Here is a 14,419-nt window from a genome sequence, read left to right on the forward strand (position 1 = left end):
AAACAGAGTACTGCTGTTTCACTTTGCTGTGAATATGATCCAAACATAAAATACCCTGTTAAGATAATCTCTATCCTGGTTATCCAGTGGCTAGAAAGTCAGTCAGGACATCTAATGCACAGATACCAGGACTTCCGTAGCCTGTTCCTGAAAGGACTGGAATTGTTGTCCAAGGCAAGGCAACATTGGTAGTTGTCCAAGCAATGGCACAAAATGTGGCCATTTTTGCAACAGCCCTCACTTGCTCCAACTCACCCAGTACTTACTGCACCCACGGTAAGACAGCAAAGGGTCTCAGAAACCCCTATCCATGATTATTTACAACCTGACTACACACTACCAGGTGAAAGCTTCTTCTCTGATACTTATTTAAATCAAAACACTGAAGAGAAGCTCTAGTATTTTCCAGCCATACTGCCCATGGTTATTATTTTGTAACTCCACGTAAGAAAGTTTAATTACATCTGGTAAATATCTATAGGGGCAGGACAGCTTAGTCACTCTAAATACATAGCACAGTGTTCCCCCTATTTCTGCATTACAGTAGCACCCCAGTCTGAGACTCTGAGCAGGTCCCAGGCTGTCTTTCAGATGGTATTTAATGTGAGGTTCTCAGTGCTTGCTAAGAAATATCCCCTGGCACTTTTCACAAAAGTAGGGCTATTAACCTCTCTGACCTGACCATATTCTACCATTCATTAAACACCATGTGGGGAAGAACTGGTTTAGTACTGACTCAGAAGAAAGAGTGCCACCCACTGAACCAAAACCATCACACTTAGCAGCAGTCTGAGTATATACGTACATAGACATATGTGTGTTTATAGCATATATACACAGTGTATGTTGAACAGACACCAAGGAGTGATCTGACGTGGTAGTTACAATTCACTGTGTCTTAGATTAATGTGTTACATGGTTCAGTGGCAAAACTGACAAGATGTTAAACGATCACATTTAGTCACATTAGGTATGTTGTAAACCAAATACAGAATTTTCTCCGATGCTCATAGTTTCAGCATCCAGGGAGAAATCCCTAATCCATGACTGTAGCCTTAAAGTGGCAGTTTTACACCAGCAACAAAATGAAGCAGGGAATGAGGCCCACGTTATTTCTCCCATCCCACTATTTCCTCTATACATTGTGGCTGCTAAGAACAACTTTCCTGCTTGATGTGTTGTTCTTTCTGCCAGCTGCCACCTTAAATTAGGCTTTCTTATGTCGTTTGGTGGTAAGGATCTTTAGGTTCATGTCAGGAGATGCATTTAACATGCTTCTGATACTCCAGCATAAGCAGCTGTGACATGTAGGCAATTCTGAACATCCACAACTATCACCACCAATTACCCGCTTTATTAGTCTGACCCTGTGGTGGATGCCCAGGGAGAATTTCACTGTCAGTCTAAGCATTTCACAGCTTCCTATGTTTCATGAATGAATATACATATATATATATATGTATATATGCTGTGTTTCACATTTCACTTGTTTGCTGCCCTTCCAGACACCAGCTTCTTAATTTTAGCTGCTGCAGTAATAAGACATAAATCACTTTTTTATGGCTGCTGCACCATTTTTCTGCTAACAGCTGTCATAGTACATTAGGCTACGCTATACATGATGAAGAATGAGAGAGAGGTGGAGCATGACATGCACAGCCTATCAGATTTATTAGGCTGTTTGGTTGGTAGACCTATTCATCTTTCAACACTGAGAGTACAGTAAGTCCTACTAACCCAAGCTAATAGCACTCCAGGAAACATTAAGAATGTAGATTATATACAAATCAGGAAACTGATACTGTGTATTCAGCTGGGATAACCTACTCCTTGATAATGGAGATGATGTATTTTAGGCATCCATTATCATCCCTTAGGATGCTTTTATGAAAAGGCATTTATAATGCAGTTTGCAAGCACAATGGAAATCTGTATTGAACAATGGAACTGTTTAGCTTGTGGTTATGTTTATACAGCTCAAACACACTCAGGACTTGTCTACACTGCAGGCTGTGGGGTGTTGCAGAGACGCCGCATCTCCGCTGAAGTAGCTCATGGCTTCCTTGTACAGTGAGGACATTCCCTGGGCCCACATTTTGGCAGCAGGTGAGTATCTACCTAGAACAATGCAGGAAGTTCCTTGGGTGCCAGAAGTGCTGCTCTACCCTTGCCTGAAAAGTCAGTCCTTACTCCTGTGTTTTGAAGAGGTTATCCACGGTCTGAAGCATCCTTAGTCATGTTTGTCCTTTCAGTGCAGTCCAGCTTCTCTGACACTAGCACATATTTTTAAAATGAGCTGTAAAAAACTGGCAAATCTGAAAACCTGTTGAAAAGCTCTGATCTCAAAAACATCAGGAATTCTTACAGCTATTTTTACCAAATCCTGAAATTGAAATTTCCAAGTGGAATTCTCCTAACAGAAGAAACAGATTTTTCTATAAGAGCAAAAAGTAAGTAACTACAATATGTAAATTTGGAGTTATAGTCTAGATTATTTAGGCTATAATAGTACACACTGTAGAGAGTTTTATAAGTGGGACACAAAGTTTTAAGGAGCACTTATAAGAAATATCATTCTTCTTCCTTTCCCACACAAAGCCACCTGCTGCTTCTGCAGCTACTGGGGATTCTTTAAATGACAGCACTGAGATGCCATACTAAGGAATACACAAATTAAAATCTTTACCATTCTAACTTTTACCTAATGAACTTTACAGCAGCATTGATAGCATGAGGAGTTCTATAAACCACATGGTAATGTTAATTACGTGTAAATGGCAACTGTAAAGGTTTTAATAGTGACCTCTGTAACTAGAAACCTTACTGATCAGGTGTGCACTCCTACGTGTAATCACGCAGTGCTGGAAAACGCACCAAAATCCTCTCCTGGCATGTACTGAAGACTGTGTAAAAACCTGGGTGGAGTCCTGAGGAACAAATTCTTGCTTGGTTGCTTTTCAGAAGGCGTTAAATGTCTCCCCCTTTCCTTCAGTAAATTAAAGTTTAAAAGTTGGACAATTATTCTGAATTATTTTATAGCTATGAAGAAAGCTGATTGAAACAAAAATTCACACAAAGTAATCCGTGCTGGTTCAAAACATTTGCAAAACAATGCTTGAATGAAGACTTTGGCAGGTTTTCTGTTTGCTATCTGCATATCAGCACTACTGCACCGAGTGAGTCCTTTTGATTCCTTGGGTGTTCCGAGACCTATATGCAACTCTTTCAGTCCTTTGCTAGTTCCAACGTACAACTCTTTCAGTCCTTTGCTCACTCAAATGTTTCTGTATTTAACATACACATTTCAAAACAAATCCACTGGAGTATGAGCCTCATTTTTTGTCGCTGTTGTTTGTTGTGGAAACAGTCCACAGACTTGGGACAATCTGGAGAGATTTGTTTTAAAATTCACAATGCACCAAAGCACAGATTTTGTGCTTCCCACCCGTTACCAGGCTGCGCAGGTAGCCAAGATTTTCCTACAAAACATGAAAATTTTATCACGAGCCACAAATCATTTAAACACAGCACCGAATAAGCAAGGATCAATACCATGTCACAACATTGGGCAACATCACAAAGGGGCTTTCTCTGGCACATGGGAGCTAAAGCTCCTGGCAGTTTAGACTTTTTGCTATGACTCACAAGAGCACTGGACACTGCTATGTCTGGTCAGCTTTGCTGGCTGAGCTGAGCAATAAGTAAGACCATATTTTTTGTTCTCTTCATCTTTAAATTAAGTTCATGTGAGCCGCTTTCTGTACCAGCATACGTGCGCAGCAAATCTGCAGCTACAGCTTGCTACTACATGGGGGTGTCATTCCTCACTCCTTCAGTGCAGCCATACAAGATCTAGGCACATTTTGGTTTGAAGAGGTTAACCATCTCTGAACCTTATGAAGTGTTTTGAGTGTTAATGGTCTCTGTTCAGTTCTGCATTGCTTTGAAATAGCCCAGCTTAAGCATCTGTTTATTTGAACTCAGATTAGCTAATGCAGTTGTTTATTTTTCCTTAACTAGAGCACTAAAACATTTATTCTATATAGTTTTACCCATTAATTTCTAAGAAACACATATTTTCAGCATAAGAACTTGGAAAAAGTTGTTCACATTGAGTGGGAAGAGTAAGATGATTTTATTCACATTTGGGTCTTATTGTTTTAAAGGCAGAAGAGAAATGACAAAATGTTGAGGCCATTACATATGTGCAAAATTATTTATTTGATTTTTTTTTAACCTAGTGAAATGCATGAATTTATTTAAATTTTGTTTGGATAAAACTTTCCCTCGATACTATAGTCTATATAATTTAATTTGGTTTATTGCCTGGATGCTTTGCATAAAGCCAACCCCAAAAAGTACATCCTCCAGCTATATCTAAGAAGATTATTAGTTAACCGCTTTTTAACCTTCCCAGTCCTCTGTAAGAAAGCATCATCAGTATCAAAAAGCTTATTCTAATTTCCTTATGTGGAACAATCTGTAGTAAGGCAGAATTAAATTCTCGGGTCAGAAGAAACATTCTGAAATGTCAGGAAGGATCATATTGATGTTTTCAAACCAGAAACTTCCTACTTCTCCTTTTGCAATAAGGGTTTCTTTTGAAATTTACCTATATTCAGTTTTAATGAATGTTTAAAAGCCTAAATGAAACATCTGACCTGAAATGACATTTCTTTCAGATTTGTGTGTTGCTGTTTGGCAAGAAAACTGACAAATTTTAATTCTGGGTGGACCAAAAGAAATGTTTTTATTGTTGTTGATTGTTTGGTTTGGCCAGGGTACAAATACAAATAAATAAATGCTTTATACAGCTCTAGCCTTCAGATTAGCAAGAACTAACTTGATCAGCAAAACTGTCCTTTCAGTTTTACACATGTAAACAAGTTACCATATTTGTTTTCACAGGGTTACTTCATACTTATGCAAGAGAAAAAGGAGCAAGATTTCCTGTCAAAATAGTAAAAACAAAGAAAGGTTAAAAAAAAAAAAAAAAGAGGAAAAGAAAAACAAACCAGTGTAATAGAGCCGCATCTCTCCTGTGTGTTGCTCGACACCAGCTGAAACAAAGCTGACTTGAGACTCTGCAGAAGCATACATTGGAAGCGAGCAAAGTAAATTCAATCCTGCAGCAGTAGAGCAACTCCCCCAGACACTGCACTGGGAGGAATCAGGGGAGTTTCAAGGAGCTGTGGGTGGAAAAGAGGATTAGGAAGAGCCAGCAGGACTTGGCCAACCTTTGCTAACTTCCTGACCCCTGCTTTCCACCCCTGGGAGCTATGCTCTGGTCGTGGGAACAGCACCTGCCTTCCCCAGCCCCATCTCCACAGGGGATGTGCTGCTCCACTGGCGCCCGGGGCCAGAAGCAACCGTAGCTACGGGAAAGCCTCCCGTGCCTCATCTGTACTGCCCATGAGTCCACGGGGAGGGGGAGCAGTGGAGTGGAAGACATCTGAGGTGTGGTGGAGCAGAGTGGTTCATTGCTGCAGGTTTTCCTACAGCCCCACTGAGCAAAGCGCCCAGCCCCACCTAATTGGGGAAGATCTTGGCTGCTGGAGTCCCATGGGCTCCGACCCAAAAGACAGCACAGAAACAGAAGCTGCCATCATCTTTCACCACAAGCTATGCTCAAAGGCAGCTTTGGGTCATACAGGTGGACATCAGGAGTTAACTATTTGTCTTTTTCAGTCATCCACATCTAAATCATCAGTATTTCCATTACACCAAGGGTTTAAAGCCATCAACTACAAGAAATAGATAGGATCTGAATAATATAAACAAACTAATATTGAATACGCTTTCTATATCACCCTGTCTCTTACAGCAATGCAGGGAACTGCAATAAGGTACACGCGTATTTCAATACATGTGCATGCAATACACAACCACATGTAGTGGCTGTCTATAACCTCACTTTGGGTCAACACCTACACCTCTTGTAAATTCCTATGCAGGAAGATTTTCATATGTAGTGTTTTGAGGGCACTCTGAGCACACGTGTGAGCCTGTGCTCATGTTTGTCTAATGTGAACATGGATTACCCCTTAATTCTCATCTAGAGGAAGATCATTTACAGTAGTGATAAATCATGTACCACAAAACGTGTTGACACAGTGGTCATAAATGACCCAGTAACCACACGAAACACAGGCCAGTGGCATCACCATTAGCAAACATTTTAGCCCTGCAAGGTTGACTGCAGGCCCAAGGCAAAAGCTGAGGAGGATCCTGTTGAACCAGACACTTTCCCTTTCCCTGGTGTTTATTCTTTCCTTTTTTTTGGCTTTTTCTTCCAGTTTCCTCCTTTCTCCAGCTCACCTTTTCCTTCCTCTGAATAATACAACTATTACATGTTTTTCTAAGTCTATCATCATGCCTAACCAAATCAATAAATCTTAAGAGTACCATTATCGTAGTTCTTTTCATATCTGTCTTCTGTAATATGTCTTTTGTTTCTCAGCTTACACAAAAAGTATAATTATATTTATTTGCTTTTTTCACCAGGAAACTAGTAGAACATTTGTCATGTAGACAGGAGAGACTTCTAAGTATCCGGACATAGCAGAATTAAAAATATTAAAGAAATATTACATTATAATACACATGCCCACCCATTTTGTATATCTTTGAATTCACCTTAATTATAGGTGATGATTGTTCCCTTTCCCACCATCACTTCTGCATAAGCTCAACCCAACTTCACAGCACTATGAGGAGCAGACTTCAAAAGTCCTCCAAAAGTCCTCAGCCCTCAGGAGCTGTGGATGCTACAGGCAGAGCAGACGAGGGGAGGAAGCTTGCTCCCACCTCACCTGTGCTAGTGTGCAATTTGGACAGACTAGAAAGAAGGTAACAGACTTCAAACATGGACATGCAGGAACACTCCTAACCTTGCCACGAATCTTAATTATTCATCATTATAATATTATTGTGATATAGATACAGCCTTTTTTCTTTTAAAAAGTAGCATGTAATAAAGCAAATAAGATACAGTGTCAAGCATACAATTATTCAATATTTAATTCTAAATGCAGGGAGCTAGAACCTGAAAATTATTAATGAAGAGAAAAGCTGGACAGGCTGAGGTCTGCAGATGAGTGCAGGCTTTGAGATAAACAATGAAGCAACCCATTGTCTGAAGAATCAGCAAGGGCAGGGAAGGAACTGTCTCTCAGAATATCAGATCTTGGTGGTTACTGCAACCCCTATTAGGTAAATCAGATTTAAATCTGTCTAGAATGATACAAGAAGCAGAAGGAGGAGAGACCTCCATTCTGATTTTGATCTTGCATCTTGGGACGTGTCCATTTCAAGATGTTTTGTATTTGATATGTTTCTTTCCACACCTGCTGCCCCTTCCCCATCCTTGGAAGAGCAGAGGTTGGCAGAGGTAAGCTCTTGTTTACAGTTTTGCCTGGTTGCTGGGCCTCCGCTGCACCAGGGCAGAGTTCACATATGCTGTGGTCATAGGCCTGATCTGGGAGTGGTGCTTCCCTTGTAGTATATGAGATCTCAACAAATGTGAGTTGGGAGTTCCCAAAGTGAACTGCCCTAGGTGGTAGTTAGGTTAATACCATAAAAGTGAAAGCTCTTTTTATGAGCCCTTAGTGAGAATTAAAACTGCAAGTAAGTTGCCGAGATTGTTTTCAAGAAGGCAGCTCCAGTAAGGCCTTATATCTCAATTTCAATAACAACACAGAAACCTGCTGATTTATTGCGATGTGTTTTTAGAAACTTTGGGATGCTTCAGGTGGCTACAAGTAATGCTGGAGCTTTAAGCAACAAATGCTTGGATGAGCTCAAACATTCCGGGTTTTCCTGTGCTTAATATGTTGCATTGCTATCTTGATATGTAATGTCACAGATGGTAATATTAGTCATGAAAGAACAAAGAAGCCAAGTCCATAGACAAATTAAGGTGGTGGAGGGGCAGACAGGGAAAGGAGAGAAAGACGGAGAGCAGTGAATGCCTACTGCAAACAAGCTGTATTTTGAAGCCTCTTTATACACACTAAACACCTTCTCAAGATCTATGTGCTGGCAAAAGTTGGGCAGAAGTTGGATAGAAGGCTGTAAATCCTTAACCTGGCTAGTATCCACTGCAAAAAGTAGAGCAAGTAGTGTGGTGAAAATACTTGGAAATGAATGGATGAACTTAATTTAGCAATGGGCAGCCATCCCACAAATTCTCATGAAAACCAATGGTGGCTTCCTCTCTATTTTTTAACTAACTGCATAGCCCTTCTTCAACAAGGCAATTTAGAGTGTTTGCCTCTATCTTCTCTGCACCTTTCAAATGTCTTTTTTAACCATTTGCATACAGTCCATTTTACCTACCTTTCCTAAGGGAAAGATTCAGATACATTAAAGTATGAAAAGAATAAGACAGTGACTGAAGGCACCATTTGATAGACAAGTTATAAAAGCCCATGGAACTACATAAGCTATAAGGAGTTGTGGAGGGATTCTTCCAGCTCAGCACAGAACATGACCACTGCTTGCTAAGTGACTTCCATTTCCATGAACAGAGGAAGTGGAGTTGATGTTTAATGAGGTAGCACACTTCCCTGAAAGAAACACACCTCTTGAGTAACTTCTGAAGTCGAATATGCAATCCTATTGAAAAAAATTCGCTTGTAGAACTATACTGGTGAAATTGTCCTTCTCATCTCTGAGTCATCTATGAGTTTGGGAAGGCAGTGAGAAAGACAACTGGGCCAAAGAGCTATGAACTGATACAAATGAGAAATTTTATGAAATAAAGATGGCAAAAATATTTCACCTATAGTAAATGTAAAAGCTTGTCCTTAAGTTCAGCTTAGAAACAGATTTCCTACTTTCGTTTTGAACTTGGTTGACTTTACAGAGGTTGGAGTATATATGATGACAGTTTACTGGACTTTGATGGTTGAACTCTCAGGGAGGAAGGGCAGAAAGGAGTGGCTTACAGGTGTAAGGCATACAAATGAACAAATGGGTTTTTAGGCTAAGCAGTAAGGAAAATTCCCAACACTGATTTTATTGTGCTATGGAATGGAGTACTCAAGTGAAGGGATAGATGCCTAATAGCCTGAGATGTAAAATACTGTATGCTGAGAGTACACTTTCACTGGCAAGGAAACATATAATTTAATAGGTCTTTTCCATTTCTGTGATCCTGTAACTTGGGGCTGTTCCAAAAGGAACGATACATTGAAGTTCTGCATCTCTTTCATAAAGCCCTTGATCTATCTTGGCATACACAGGCTCATATATTGAAGCTATTTTATTTGAAAGATTTTACTATTTGGAAGGAGATTTGATCATTCTCCAGAGACTGGACAAATATTGTGGAAGCAGAAATAATGGCAAGTGTTACCCTCTTCCTTTAATGCCATTTATTTTATAATCCAGATTTGACAGTCTTGCTGCAGTGCCTGGATTCCCTTGAGAAAGAAATAGCAAACTAAGTTGCATTGCATATGATGATTTTGTAATCTTCCTCACATTTGTCATACATCGTTCTCCTTCTCTGTATACAATGCTTTTACATAGTTCACAAAGCAGAAGGTCTGATTTCCATTTACCGCTTTGTTTTATCCTATGCTTAAAGGGTAGGACAGAAACCTACAGGCAATTCCTCTGATACTGCAAGAACCTGGGAATACACAGAAATTGGGCCTGTTCAAAGCCTCATATTTCATTTAAAGTCCGAAGTGTGAATAAACTTTTTCAAAGACCATATACTTTTATTAACAAAACCATATTTTACAGAAATAAATTCAAAGCGTTTAGATGGTTAACAGTGACTGTAACTGAGTGATTTGGAGCACATAAATGAGACCTCAGCCTTTCTGCAAATCAAGAATACAGGAAAATTAATCTTTGGTCAGCTGAAACTTATTGCATTGAAGCAACACAACGTAAGTCCATTTTATGTTAGGTTTTTTGAAACCTGCTAAATGCACACGCACAAAATTTGACCTTTTTAAAACATTAACACCAGAGGATCCCCTGCCTCCTGACGTTCCCTCTAATTGATGTAATCTGCACAGTCAGGCTAACTCAAATATATTTTCCCAGACCATGAATCATGTTAACTATACTTCAGTAACATGAGGAAAAAGCAGAAAGAGCTGCTTCTGCTCCAGAACAAACTTCAATCTTGGACATCAATGTTCATTTCTGTTTAGGATTATAGCTGTTTCCAGTGAAAAGTAAGATCTCAGTATCTTATTTCTTAAAAGAACAAAATGCTAAAATGTGCATGGATAAATATCCTTATTCTCCTTCACGCTAGGATGCACAGTTCTTAACAATTAGATTCTTGCTCATGTCAAGATGTGGAAGGGTGGAAAAGAGTTTTTATATGTGGATATCCAAGCAACGTAGATTATATGAAAATCTAGGAGGGGAGTGGTGAGGAGAAATATAAAAACAAACCAGAAAGAAACAATGAAAAAAAAGAGAGAAATGTCCATCTTGTGGTGTTAAAACTATTTAATATGTTGGTGTCCAGCTGACTACCTAGCACATCCCAAGTTGTGCTTTAGTACCATAGATCATGGCTTTAGTACCATAGGTCTCAAAATCCTTGATACTGTAAAACACTAAAAAAAATGAATATGGATACTTAGGAAAGTTCAAGAAATATTTCTCCTAATGGTTTATGAATGAATGCTACAACAATTCTGAAGGTTAGGTATCAGAATTAAAAGTACATGGCACAGTCTTGTTAGAGGAGGTGTTCTTACAGTACATGAAATAGTGTTACCTGCTGTGAGACTGACTCTAGGTAGTAAGGAAGGTTTAACACTGTGTTCTGTGACATTGCAGGATTTAATACACATGAACAATATCCTAAGGATATCAGCTTTAATTTTGTAAATTGTAGATAATTTCCTTTTCTTGAAAGAGACTTGAGCCACTTGTTCATGGAGAATTCATCCCACTGGCTTGATTTCCCCGATATATTAGTTAAACAATGACTTTAGAATCATCCAGAAAACAAAGTAAAACAAAAAGCCCTTAACCCCACAACTTCTGTTTCTTTTTTAATTTTTCTGTTGGGAACCATAGAGCAATAATTACTTCATTTACACATCAGTTTTAAATCTGCCTGAGAGTCACAGCCCAAGAGACATCATGGTGTAAACAGTACCTCTTCTGGGTTTCTTTCCTATTTCAGCATTATGAGGCTAAAGGGAAAACATGGATTATGAACACATAGACCAAGAAACTTTCTGAACTTTGTACCATTCAAAAACTCACATCTGAGGTCACAAGGTACAGATACGTTTCATGATGCTTCGTGTTAACTATCCTGAGAGCCAAAGGGGTCAGTTGCCAGCCCACAAAGCTATGCAAGAAAGCTACCTCTGCATGCAACTCTTCTGTGTATGTCTTGGTGTTTACATTCTCTCAGCAGACAGTGTACACGGAGGCAGGACATATTCTCCATCAGGAGCAGGACAGTTCATCTTGGAGATAAAGCTGATTGTGGTTGTCTGACACGGATGAAAGCCGTGTCAGAGACTCTGAGCACTGTAATGAGACACTCGATCTCTGTGGAAGGGGCAGTGCCCAAAGACCTTAATGGATTGTGTCCTGAGCAGTCATTGCCCTACTGACTTCCCTCTGCTTTTGATACCAAAAATGCTCTTCCAGAGAGGCTCCTTTTTGCCCGTATTTTTTCCAAGTGCCTGAACTTCTGTCCCTCTCCAAATCATGGCCATATAGAGTGGTCACAGTAGGAGGGGGACAAGTTATTGTAAGTAGATATGGCAGCAAGCTGGGGCCAATAATGTGGGCACAAATCCATAGTGGTCTGGAGTACCAGCACGAGAAGGCACACAGCAGCTTCTAGGCACATAAATTAGATATATTTAATCTTTTAGGTGTGTCAGAAAAACCCTGCTCTTCTTCCCCATAAAGAACAAAGAGCTACAGGCTTCTAAGCTGAGATGCATATAGTTCAAGTATTTGGCTATTTGATGTTTTTATCAGCATTTTAAGAAGCTAGAATATTTTACTCCAGTTTGGACAACTGGAGTTTCTCCCACCAAGAGAAGAGAAAGAATTGCTTTTGTGGAACTGGAGAGCTGTTTGTCTACAGGAATCATCCTACTGGGGTCTTGCTGTTTCAATATTCCACAAAGGTGCTAAACAAAATACTGTTGAATCCATCATTAACTTTTTTTCCTCTCTCTTCTCTCTTTCTTCTGTACTCTATTCTACCATTAGGTTGAACATGAGAGAAAGCAAAGCTAAGAAAATGCTCTGGAAAAATGTTGAGGATAGATATTAGGCAAAGAACCCATACTGCATGCTCTTCAGGGCTGCATACTAACTAATGTGTGGTTATAGAGAAGATTAAGTCAGATGCTTCTCAGAGATGCACAGCAAAAGGAGAAGAGACAACAGTTGCACAATCCAACCACAGAAATCTGGCCTAGATATAGAAAAGAATTCTTCACCATGAGGTGCTGTGGCAAGGAGCAGGTACTGAGAGATGCAGGAGAATCCTCCCTGCCTTTGAGGTATTCAAAACTCACCTGGTGACAGCCTTGAACAACCAGACCTAGCTTAGATTTCAGCAGGAGAAAGGACTAGATGACCCTTTGAGGTCCCTTCCAACCTACATTAGTCTGCTGCTCAATGTGATACAAACCCCCCACTATTTCACAGAAGAAAGGCAAATCTGTGTTTTCCCTGGAGGTGTCAGTCTGCAACATGATTCGGCAAGGGATATGAAAGTTTACAGGAGGTGGTAGCTCCGAGACCCTTTTAGCACATTCTGAATTTGTCCACCCCTATGCAACCTGGACTCCTGGGGTGATATATGTGGAAGAAGTATAGTTACAGGCATGGCAGCTGGTGGAGGCCATAAAGATCTCAGAGGTCAGACAGCACCACAGACTTGGACAGATTTGGTATCTGCACTGTGTGGCAATTCATCCACGCGTTTAGGCACAACCTGCTGTGCTTATGCCCTGCCACACGGCCATCTGTGTAAGACAGGAGCTGGCTGTCCCTTCCAACATTCTTTATGTCTTTTCTGAAGGGGAAATGGGGGCCAAGGAAAACCCACCTGGCTGAGGTTGTCGGCCGAAGTAACGCTGTTGACAGGTCAAGGCCAACCTCCCTACTGAGACTCTCAACAGAGGAGGAAGCAAAAGGAACGCGTGGTTTCATATGCCTTTGGCTTTTCTTGGATTAACTTGATCCCTGAAGTCTGCAGGAAAGCAGAGCTGAGGAGGCAAACTGCTCCAAAAGTAAATGCCGCCTGGGGACTTGGCTGGGAATTAGACAGACATGTTACTGAGCCAAACTGTAAATCTAAAATTTTGAAATAAAGTTTGGAATTTTGCTCAGAAAAGCTCGGCCACCAGGAGGTCTGGCTGCAATGCCAGTGCCAGATGAGGCAGAAAAAACTGGACTGAACTTCAACAAGCAAGATATTGCCTGATTGCCAGTGATTGACAAGCTTGGCTTCAGCCCCTCTCCTTGAACACAACTGAAGCAGCTATCGGAAAAAGGCACCTACTGTAAGAAAACACAACACAGGGAGTTCAGTGGGTGGTAAGAGTCTGCTTTTCACTCAGGCACCACTCAGGAGTCAGTCAGGAGCAGCGCACTGGTCTCAGTAGCAGCAGAGGCTTATACAGTTGAGAAAACAAAGCTGAAAACAAACAGCTGCATAATGTATTGCAGTAAGGCTTTCACAGCACAGAGATAGTGGGTCATAAACAAGTCCCTCAGTAACTGGAGAATATCCAACAAGGCACAAGGCCTAAAAAGAACTATTTGTTTTTTTTACTCTTCATGAGATGAAATGCACACTGCAGGAAAATCCCGTGCAAATCAACATAGCGTCATGGAAACCACGAGATCATCAATTAAAGTAATAAATGGAAAGGGTTATAATAATATATACTTAGCACTTTACATTTTCAAAGTGCTGACAGGACATTAATCCTCAAAATACCCTTGTGAGGGCAATGGCAGCTTTAACGTTTTGAGGTGGGCTTGTAAAACATTTTTTGGTCTCAAATTGATCTGATCTGACTTCTGTTCACTAGTATCATGCTATTCAAAGTTAAATTAGATTATAGCATTTTCATACCAGATAACACGATGCTTCACTGTTTCTCCTCCTCTGAACTAAGAGGCAGAGCCCAGCCAGTTTGCTAAACCAATCTTTGATGCCAGCACTGTAAACTGCTTTCTAAGGCCAATTCTTCCTCTTAGCTTTAGCCTAGGACCACTGTGTTTACTATCACTGGAGAATTTTATTACATTAAATTACTCAGTTAATCTTTTTCTACAGAAAAGAAACTATGCAAGACATAGCTGCCAATAATTCACATACCAAAAAATGCAGACTATCCATTTCCAATGCACTGAGAGGAGAATTGCCTCCAAGACAGCCAGAAAAGGA

This window comes from Psittacula echo, assembly GCF_963264785.1.
Source record: "Psittacula echo genome assembly, chromosome: 2".
Taxonomy (NCBI): domain Eukaryota; kingdom Metazoa; phylum Chordata; class Aves; order Psittaciformes; family Psittacidae; genus Psittacula; species Psittacula echo.